This window comes from Tachypleus tridentatus, chromosome 7 (genome assembly GCF_004210375.1).
Source record: "Tachypleus tridentatus isolate NWPU-2018 chromosome 7, ASM421037v1, whole genome shotgun sequence".
Classification (NCBI taxonomy): Eukaryota; Metazoa; Arthropoda; class Merostomata; order Xiphosura; family Limulidae; genus Tachypleus; species Tachypleus tridentatus.
In genome coordinates this window covers 134,343,335-134,354,465 of record NC_134831.1, presented here as the reverse complement: position 1 = coordinate 134,354,465, position 11,131 = coordinate 134,343,335, and the positions used below count along the sequence as shown (strand labels likewise).

Below are 11,131 nucleotides of genomic sequence, written 5' to 3'. Positions count from 1 at the left end.
GCAGATTGTTCATATGTATGTATTATTACTGTCATATTATGGTTATTAATATTAAAATTTAAATTAGAAAGACGGACGTTAGATCAGTTGGACAGTTTTGATATTGTTGTCAGAAATGAAGTTTGTGATGGTATACATTTACCATAGTGACTCAATTGAAATTTGTCGTAGAAGTATGATTAAAGGATATGAAAATGAAGAAGAAAACCCCTCTGGCTTTAAAATGCTAAAGTACAAATTCGGTGGAAATTTTCAAACAATATAGTTGAGGCTATTGGGCCTAATGTTACTTCACATTTAAGTAAGATCCAGTGTAGTAATAACAGTAAAAATAGTAGTATTAATAGGCATGTATATGGTGACGGAGGATGTAACGAAGTCAGTATTAATTCAAAGTCTAAATATCAGAGTTACACCTAATTAGTGATAAAAAAACCTACTTGAAGTAAAAGTGTATCTCAAGAAGGTAGAAACGTTCTCTACTTCAATAAAAGTTTTAATACCCATACCAGTCGTCCTGAGATACCGAGTATTGCTTGTACTGGTAGTTCTGTACGTTTCAATTCGATAACAAAATCTGATAATATTGAAAATAGTATAGCGTATTTTCCTACAAAAAGTTTTGTGCGAATTTCAAAACAAACCAAACCCCACAAACATCATAGTAGTAGCGGGTAGGTAATATAATTCGATGTTAAATTATTACTTTTATTCGGAGTTATATTTATTATTAAATCCTTAAACGTGGCTTGTTAGTGTAAAATGAAAACTAATTTTGTATTGTCCTTATTGTTCTTTACTGAAGAAAATGTACGTAATTAAATCACAAGATAATAATAAAGCTCAACGCTTGATGATAATATCATCAGTTTGTTATTTTCATTTTCATTGTAGTATTAAACCTTTGAAATATTTTCCAGGCTAATTAAAATATATAAGTATTAATTTCTACAGAGAAAGTACAAGGCGTGCGACTCGTAATCTGAGGGTCGCGGGTTCGCATTCCCGTCGCGCCAAACATGCTCGCCCTTTCAGCCGTGGGGGCGTTATAATGTGACAGTCAATCCAACTATTCGTTGGTAAAAGAGTACCCCAAGAGTTGGCGGTGGGTGGTGATGACTAGCAGCCTTCCCTCTCGTCTTACACTGCTAAATTAGGGACGGCTAGCATAGATAGCCCTCAAGTAGCTTTGTGCGAAATTCCAAATCAAACAGAAAGTACAAGAGATTTGATTTTGCCTTTTTCATTTTACATTAATAATTGTGAAGTGGCTATTGACAAGAGTAATAAAACCATGATAATGCTACTGGCACCTTCATGAGTAAATTAAACTACAGGTCAGGAAGTTTCTATGCTGGTTGCATATTGTTTGCAAGCTGTTAAAATTTTCTGCATTTGAACAGCTGTTAACAATAATAAGGTTGCAGTGGTAAAGATGCCCCAAAGTAGTGGGTGCTTTGCAAATATAGTAACACACAATCACAAACACATTTTTTATCCTAGCTAATGAGCTAGATTTATTACAACTTGTGATAAGAGTTGGTACATCTACAAAAAAAAATTTAAAAATCAGATTTAAAATAAGTTCCTGTAAGTAAATCTACACAAGTAAAGTGATACCACTGTTTGCATGCACTACATAAAACTGTTTCATCTCCTGAATCATATGAGCTATTGTGTGTAAGTCAGGCAAACTAAAACTATTGATGCCAGTGTCAGTAGCTTTTTTTAAACAGAGACTGCCAATCTGTCAGTTTAAATAGTAACTCAGAGACTTTTGTTGACACCTTTCTTGCCAAACGCCTAATAAACAAGCTGTTAAAGGTATGCACATTTACAATTTTGATAGCTTTGATCATAAAAAACTTGTATGAGCCAGTTGTCATGACTATAACAGTAAAACAGTAAGGGGAGATTTCAGGGAGGGCTGAGGCCCCTCTCTTGGCAGAATATTTAACCCCAAACCATTTTAAACTTATAAAACAAGCAATGTACCTGTGTTGGTTCGATGCAGTGAGATAAATAACTTGAATAACTTTTTATTTAAATTTTTATTGACATGCTTTAATCATACAGAGTTGTCAAATTTAATGTCTAGTAAGATTTTTGATTAAAAGTATAAATTTCATATTCTTCTTTTGCTTATATTCAGTAGAAGAATGTCAGTAAATAATTTTGGAAAATTGGAAGAGAGTTGACAGATTTGGAGAAAGTAAGGTTATTAATTATAATTTCATTTAGTGCTTGATGCAAATTCTCAGTTTGGATATTGGTAGATTCCTAAACATAGGCATATCATGTGGTTTATCTGTCTCATAATTCAGTATTTTGGATTTACTTTAATACAATCCTTCCTGTTATTTGGAGTCATTCTGTTTATATTTTTTATTTGTTAAAAAAAAAAGTTAATAAATTTGTGTACTAAGTGATTAACTGGCTTAGGAGGTTAAATATCCAATAAGCTTGTAAGTAAAGTTAGCAAGGTAACTAAAGGGCAAAATAAGAAAGTTAAGTTTATAAATTTATTGCAAGTACATTATTAACGTGTGTTTCTGTTTTTATGATTTCTCACACAGTCACTCATGTTGAAGAAAATGGTATTATAAAATACTAATTTTGATGCAGAAAAGTACATAAATTAGTTGTTTTTTGTTCAGTTTGTTGAAAATTGTTGCACTTTTGAATTAATTTACAGGTAACAATGGTACCATCTTATAAATGCAAGAGAAGCTCTATTGCATGTCCCACCACCAGATATTGCTTTGAAACAAGTATTGTTTTGTCTGAAATCTGGGTCAGAAAAACAAAAAAAAAGTCATGACCTTACATTGTATGAAAAAAAAGTAGAGAATGAGGATGCTGAGCAGGTAAAAAATATTGGAATATGTTATAAGTCAGGTTTAACATCAAATTTTATCTTGCCTGTTACATTTAATATGTTTAGCATTCAGTTATACAGCCACTTAATCTGTAAAGTGGCTTTAATTTATTGAAATATAGTCACCACCATTCCTGTAGGAAATTTTATTTATTGATTAAAGATTTGAAATAATTATAGTTATATGTATGTTCTTTATTTGGAGAGCTTAAGGAAATCCATATATTTAGAAACTAAGTCTGAAATATAAAATTCTATCTTTGGACTTGTTGGTAGGCTTCATCTATAATATTTTCTGGAATAATGACGACGTAAATAGTTACATGGGATAACATAATACTCACTTACTTTGAAATCACAGATGTTTTACAGGTATAATAAGTTCTCTATTAATATGTAGAATACTTTTTTTGAAAAAGCTTATAAGGGTATTTAACCTAGGTATTTGAAACTGCTTAATCAAAATAAATACAACTTGCATAGTATGTGTGTGTATATGTGATGATTTATTAATAAAAAAATGCTTTATATCACTTATTCATAATCATTAGACAAGCATCTTTTATTTTATTGTTCATAGATTTAATTTAGAAACGTAAGTACTTGTTTCACTTTAATTTTTGTGCAATATACTTGTAGAATCCCTTGTTTAATATACTGACAAACCACTTAATCCAGACCATGTAGCAATATACTAATTTATTGCCTGAGTACTATAAATAAGGACATTTAATTGTATCATGATCAGCATGACAGTCTTCAAGAGCATGAGTTTTTCTGGATTTTGGTTGAATTATAGTGGAGTATTCTCATTATTAAAGATCTTTCTTTTTTCAACCAACAGTTTTAAGACATTTGTCATCAGCATGTATTCTTGGAAAAACCAAAGTTTCTGCCACTAGAATAAACTGAGGCTATTAACCACTGATAGGAAAAGATGGAGTAAAATCAGCTGATGGGTGTTAAGACTGTGTACTTGAATGTCATTATTTGTCATTTCCATTAAGTAAGTCTTTGTTTCCATACACATGGATAAGAGTTAATCCAGGACAAAAATACAACAGTCTACCACTTACTTTGAAGATTTATCACAGAGCATGAAAATAACTTAGGTTTCTTGATCACTGTAAGCATTATATCTTGATCTTATTGTACATTATTCAATTAAATTGCACATTGGATTTGTAAGTATTATCTTTTTCCATAATCTGAATCAATTTTGTGCTACATTCATCAGCTAAATATGAAATAAAATAAGTAATACCCATTGTTTCCTCTTTACTGATTGTAGTATTGAACAGAAAGTTCAATATCTATATATTAACAGTTTTGATTATAAACCTTTTCACATTTATTTTCTTTTAATGTTATGTTTTTATTGCTGTATTTTGTCTCTGCTGGAGCAGTAATTGTAGCGACAAAAATTTGTACTTTAAGCCATTAGCTGTTCACTGTAGACCTGATATAAGTAGCACATGATGTACTTGTTATACTTTATAATGTACTGAACTTTTGAAATTTTTAGGTGTTTCACTGAAGTATTGTTAGACTAAGTTGAAAAGTTTTTAATTTTGATTCTTTTATGAAAAATGTACAATAACACATTAAAAAAGTAATGTGTGTCACTCGCTGCATGCTAAAGCTTCTTTCACACCTAAGTAAAAGCCAAAATATTTCTTCCTTAAGCCTCATTCAGTCTTACAGGTTTGGTTGTCCAAAAAAAGTTGCATGCTCTTCATATATGCATTTTAGAACACAAGAAATTTATCAGTCAGTAGAATATAATGTCCCAAAACTACTATAATTTATCTGCATTTCTAAGTAAGTTTAAAAAGTAAGTTAACTATTAAGAACAAACAAGAAACAACAAACCAAGAAATTCATACTGACTGAATAATTTTTATACCAACACTAAAAATACCATAGTAAACATCATCACGTAGAAAAGAATTTTCTAATTCTGTTCATTGTAAATACATTTATCAGTCATGTAAATTTTATTAGAAAATCTTGAGAGGGAGGAAAGGGGCTTTTCTAGTGGATTTGACAAATGTATTGATATCTCAGTAAATAAAAACGACAGGAGCTGCAATATTAGATTCTTGCTTGTAATTAAGTATCGATTTTGTTTCTAATTGGTTGGAAGCTGCAGCAGAGAATTGTCTATTTTGCTTCCAGTTCAAAATTTTATTTTCACAGGAAATATCAGTGAATGTAACTGGATTTTTAATGGTCCTTATCATATGGTTAGAAAGACAGAAGAATCATGATAGTTATAGGACATCGTTTGCTTTTAGATATCATTATTTTATATTATTAGGTACATTATTTAGTTGCATAAATAATTATTTCTTGTTGTAGTACCATTTCTCTGACAGTTGACAACAACAACAAAAATGTCCAGAATCTCCTGTTTATTTATTAGGTGACCAATATTCCTGTCTTCATCTTACCATGATGACTTTGTTGCAGTACTTTTTCTTGATTCACTTCCTGTCTGAGGCTCTTCACAGAAACCCTGAGGGTTTTTGTGGGACATCCTTTCTTTTTCCCTTCCACATTGCCCTGCAACTGTTATGTCTTTGTTGGTAGGACCTTTAGGATTTATGTCATGTTGTCACAGACCTGGCTCATCTCTACAGGACCTTCATATGGCCTTATTTTTGATACATTAATGTGCCTGACATGACTGGAGTATTTGGTCCAAAAACAATCCACCCCATCTCATCTAGTGGTTCATTTGGCACTGTTGGAACTGAGCATGGCACCAGTTCCTGTCTCCTGACCCTCCCCTCTCCAACCTGGCCTATTCTTCTTTTTGAGATGCCCTTGTTTGTCGTTTTCTATGACAACATATGTTATGCTAACAGTGGGTTTGGGTTTGGTGGGAGCTCACCTGATGACCTTTGTTCATTGGTGGAGCCTTTTTATATCTGTATGTTATGTTGGATTAAAAGAGTACTGTCAGAAGTTTTCACCATCCTATTTCTTTCTCCTCTTTTCTTATCCAGCATGTTTGTTTCCATTCCTTCCACTCAGGATCTCTTGTTGTGCCAGTGTCTTTCTAAGAAGATACAAGCACTCCACACATGACAGGCTATTAAACCTGCTTAACAACTGTCTCCTCTTCTTGGGTTGCTTCATGTTGTCATTTTCTGTTATGACACACATCGTGTCATCAAGAGCATCAGTGATGACTTGGTGGGAGCTTGGCTTGCTGATTTTCTTCATTGTTGGCATCCTTCTCCTTTTCAGTGTATGGTTGTAGCTAATCTTGTGAAAAGAAGGAAGTACCATATTTGAGGTTATAGTTTTCTTAAATAGAAAATGTTTTTTTTTATGTAGGTGTTTCCCTCTGTTTACAACCCTCCTCCCCACGATCTTCTTGTGGTTATATTTTCTCTCAACTTCAAAGTGATGTTTGAATAGTAGCATAAGTCACATGTTACATGATAGTAATACTTTCCTTCTGGTGTGGAGATGATTTATATTGATTTGCAGGACCTGCATGGTGGAATCTTTTATTCTAGTAGGGGTGAGTTCTGAAGGCTTGTAGCATGAACTATAAAAAGTTTGCTTATAGAGGGCAGCACAAAATGGGAAAAGCTAATCTTGTGAGAAGAGGGAAGTACCAATCAGAAATACATTTTTAGTTTAGGAAAATTTACCTTAAATATAAATAAATGTATATGATTACAATTTTTGATCTATTTAGGATAAAAATTGTGGTTTTTTAATACAATTTACTGTCGTTATAAAAAGAAAAAAGGTAATTTATATTAATATTCTAACTTTTTTATGGTGATTATGAAATTGGTCAACTTGACTGACTGTGTATAGAAGTGGGGTGGGGAAAATAAATAAAATATAAAGTTTTTCTGTAAAAATCATCTGATATTTATTTAGATGTTTTAAAGATTGTTTTAATCTGATAATATTAACACAAAAATCACTTTGCAATCAAAGCTGTCAACACGTTGACTCCATAAATTCACAAAAACATTTAAACAAAAACAGTTAATTAAAAATCTAATTTTCTGTTTACAAACATCTTGTAAAATCTGCTGAGAGTTTGCAAAATTCCATGAAGATACAGGTACGTTATCAAAAATTATAGTATAACTGATCTTCTGGTTACTTTGATGGTTACAAATTATGGTTAATAAATCATTCCTGTGTGGAAATAATTAATTACATCTTAAATGTAATATTGTAAAATTCATGACCTATGCAAAAGGACCAATTCCATGGGTATAGTTTAATATGTTAGTTAAAATGTAGTAGTAGATTTTTGCTATTAAACATTAAGTAAAAACGTTTCACAATGAATTATTTAAAAAATACTTGAAAAAGGAAATGTCTGATTTTTATTTCTGTATACTAATCTCTATTTTAAAGAGGAAGCTTCTAGAGGATTAATAGCATGTGAAACAATTCTGAAGATAAGTGAATATGAAGAAAAAACCATGATAAAAAAGGAAAAGAGCAGGACAACCATAACTTACAGGAAGAATTTCTTGAATCATCATGAAAATGGAATCAAGTTTTAAAATAAGTGTGACTGTAATATTGTACTTGTAACACATTCTGTGTTGTATTTAGTGGTAGAGGAAAGTTAAAATATTTTTATCAGTCTCGTGTTGTAATTTTCATAGTTGTTGAGATTTGAAAACAAGTACTTTTTCTTTTGATTCATAAATGTTTTATGAGTGCATAAGACAAAGGAAAAATATTAGTTAAGTTTTCCTGAATCATGTCTTTGAGCACATCACCAAAATACAATATTTCATAACCAAACACTTCCTACCTCTGTACCTCTGAGGAGATACTAGTAATTAAGAGTATCCTACAAAAAAGAAAACAAAATTAAGTCTTCAGATATCAAAACTAAGAAGTTTCTAACCATTTGCATTATATACTTTGGAGTTGGGCAATTAGTGGAGTTTTCTAATTGATTATTTGGCTAATTAACCAGTTACATTAAACTAATCAGTTATTCTTACATAAAATATGTATAGCTGAATTAGTAATAACTGGAAACTGATTTCAGTCTGTTGAATATTTTTTTGTAAAATTAATTGATAAAACAATGAATTAACCATAAATAATAATGAAACATCATAATGATGATATGTGGGTTACTTTTGTAATTGGAATAACCAAAAAACAATAATAATAAATGATTTTAGTTTCAGTTAGTTGATTATTTTTATTATATTTATTTAACTGTATCTTCAAGTAACAGGTTATTTTATCTGACACTTAACCATCTTTGGTAAACATGTTAATTGTCCCAGCTGTAATATACTGATTTGTCCATGCTTGCAAACATGATTCAAAAAAGTTCCAGCAAATTGCACCACGAGTAATATATTCAGAAATTAATGTCTTTGCCTCGTATGCCTCAATGTTTCTTGATACATTTCCTGGTGGGAAGTTTTAAACATTAATATATTATCAGGAAACCAACTGTGTCTGTGTAGTAATTTATAGAAACAAAAAATTTCAGATTAATATTAAGTTAAATGTAAAAATTTGTATCTAAATAGTCACAAAGACTGGTAAGTTTTTGATAATTCTTAGCGAGAATTTAACACATTTTTATTGTTTAAAGCAAGATAGTGTTTATTGATATTTTAGTAAAGTTTACAAAGTCCATTAACTTTTAATTAGTTTGGATATTGTTTTTCAGCAGTATCATTAACTCAATGTTGTTTAGACATTTATAAACAAAAGTGACACTGTTTATAAGTGTTCCATTTTTATAAAAAATATGTTTATTCTAAACTTTAGTATGAATGACACTAAAGCATTAACAGAAGTAAAGTGTTTCAGACAGATTTTGTTGTTGAAAACGCTAGAATTTTATTATTTTTTATTGTTGTTTTAATGTGGTTTATCAAACTTTTTGATCCTACACGTTTTTGACTGTCATCAGTGAAACATAATTTAACTAAACTGCACTAGATGGCAGTGTAAGGATATTTTGTATGACCTTGGTATTATATATTTTTTGTTTCAAGCATTTGCAGCAGTGAGGACTGGCACAATTACATGTGTAAATTCTGTATTTTTGCTTTTTGTTTTTACAGTAATCCATCCATTTATCCATAACATATATTTTATGGTGTGATTTTCAAGTACTGCATATAAAAATAAATATGCAATACAACAGCATATTTTTTAAAGTTTTCATTAATTATACAAAACCTGTGAAAGGTGTTGATTGTAATTAAATTTAACAGTTTTATAAGTTTGAGAAAAAGTTTTGCATACCAATAAAGTTTTAGCTATCAACTGATATTTGTGAGCTGTATATAAACTGATTTTTTGACAGACACCTTTGTAAATATATGTATATGTTGTCACATCATGTTAAAGCATGCTTTTACTTAGTGAGTTCTGTAATTTATAAATAGACTTTGTCTTTAACCCTAATTGTTTGTGTATTTCATGTTAATACTTTGTAAAAAAAAAATTATTTGAGTTCAACTTTTCTATCTAAAAGTTTTAAGTATGTGCCAGTGGCACTTTTTCAAGCTAGACACTGCCTCACATTAAACTTCAATATCCATACCTTTTAACTAACCACTTATGTCAAATATATTTTTATTTTTAGTTATGTTTTCATTGCTGTAGTCATGAAACATTAGTTAATCTTTACTGAGCTGTTCATTCACTACTTATTTCTAAATAATACAACAGTAAGTGCATCAAGCAAAGAACACTGAATGAACATGCCAGAATGACTTATTATAGTGTCAGTAGGAGAATTTGATTACATGAGTTTATGGACTGCTTAATGAGGTAGTGAGAAACTAGCTCTTTAGATATGAGAAGTTTCAGGACTTGACATAAGTGAATTACAGTTGGTTTAAAATTTACCTGCCTTAATTGTCACAAATCACCAGCTGCTATAGATATCTGCAGTTAGAATTTAATTACATGGATTATCAAAGTTATACAAAGTTAAATATCAGATTAATGGCAAACAGAACTAAGTGATGTGGGAGCAAAATTTTCTCACTGAAAAAAATATTTAATGACATTCTATTTTATCATGGACACTATTTTATTTATAGTTGAAACAAAGTGGAAGCAAAATGCATTCTGTCTGTGCATTTTAGGAACATATTCAGTATAATCAGTGATAACATGAAAACCCACTTGTAGAGAAAAATATATATGTGAAAACGGCTGGTATGGGTAGAGAAAGCACTATGTAGAGGAGGGAACAGTGTTTTAACCTTCTTCAGTCATTGTCAGGTTCATAAAGAAAGAAAGAGGTAACTGACTGATAGCTGACACATATTTGAAGATGGTTGTGTAACTGAGCATAGGAATCTAGAGAGCATGCATAGATGTTGGATATATTTATTAATATAGGTATAAAGGTGTTCCTTTGTATTGGTTTATTTTGGGTTTGACTTGTTGGATAAGTAAGGATTTTTTAATTTTGCATTTGTTTGTGTTTGTTTCTTTATTTAGTATTTGGGTGGTTTTATGGTTATGTTGTATTTATTTGATCTGCAGCGTTCGAAAACGTGTGAAGGTGACTTTTTGTTTTCTTTGAATGTGGTTTCCATTTTTCTTCTTGTTTCTCTAATATAGAAGTCATGACAGTTACCACATTGTGTTTTATAAATAATGTTGGTTCAGTATAGTTTCACATTTATTAGCATGGTGTATTCAGAACAGAACAGCTTGAATAGTTGAAACAAGGTGATGAACATGCATTAACCAAATTATCTGTACATTGTGTGGAGATTTAATTGTAACAGTGTTGTAAGTAAAATACAGTATTTTAAAGTTTGATGTGATTAATTTGTTAACTGAAGCACCTGCATAGGAGTTAGACCTTTGTTGCTGTTTATAGTATTAAACAACTGTTTGTGTTGTTAAGGATTGTTCAATCTTTAATATTGCCTTATTTATGACAAGTAGAATGTCTTTCAGATGAAAAATAACTTCTGTTGGGTCTACCCAAAGTAAACTCTGCTTTAGAAAAAAAATCTTGGGTGAAATCTGAATCTGGAGAAGTATGCCATTTAATATCTGAATATGCACCAGAAGAAAGTCAAGTAAGATTTGTTAATATCTGAATATGCACCAGAGGAAAGTCAAGTAAGATTTGTTAATATCTGAATATGTACCAGAGGAAAGTCAAGTAAGATTTATTTTTGATTATAAATTTTCTTTCTTGTTTTTAATGACTAGAATGTATGTTTTTCCAGTGAATCTCCTTATGTGGTT

At 30.5% G+C, this 11,131-nt stretch overlaps 1 long non-coding RNA gene across 1 annotated transcript; it reads left to right on the top strand.

Annotated features, from left to right (window-relative positions):
* Positions 1–285: 285 nt before the first annotated feature.
* Positions 286–4,093, top strand: LOC143258126 (uncharacterized). Its single transcript, XR_013032151.1, has 3 exons — positions 286–674; positions 2,696–2,867; positions 3,723–4,093. It is a non-coding gene; the product is annotated as an uncharacterized LOC143258126 (long non-coding RNA).
* Positions 4,094–11,131: the final 7,038 nt, after the last annotated feature.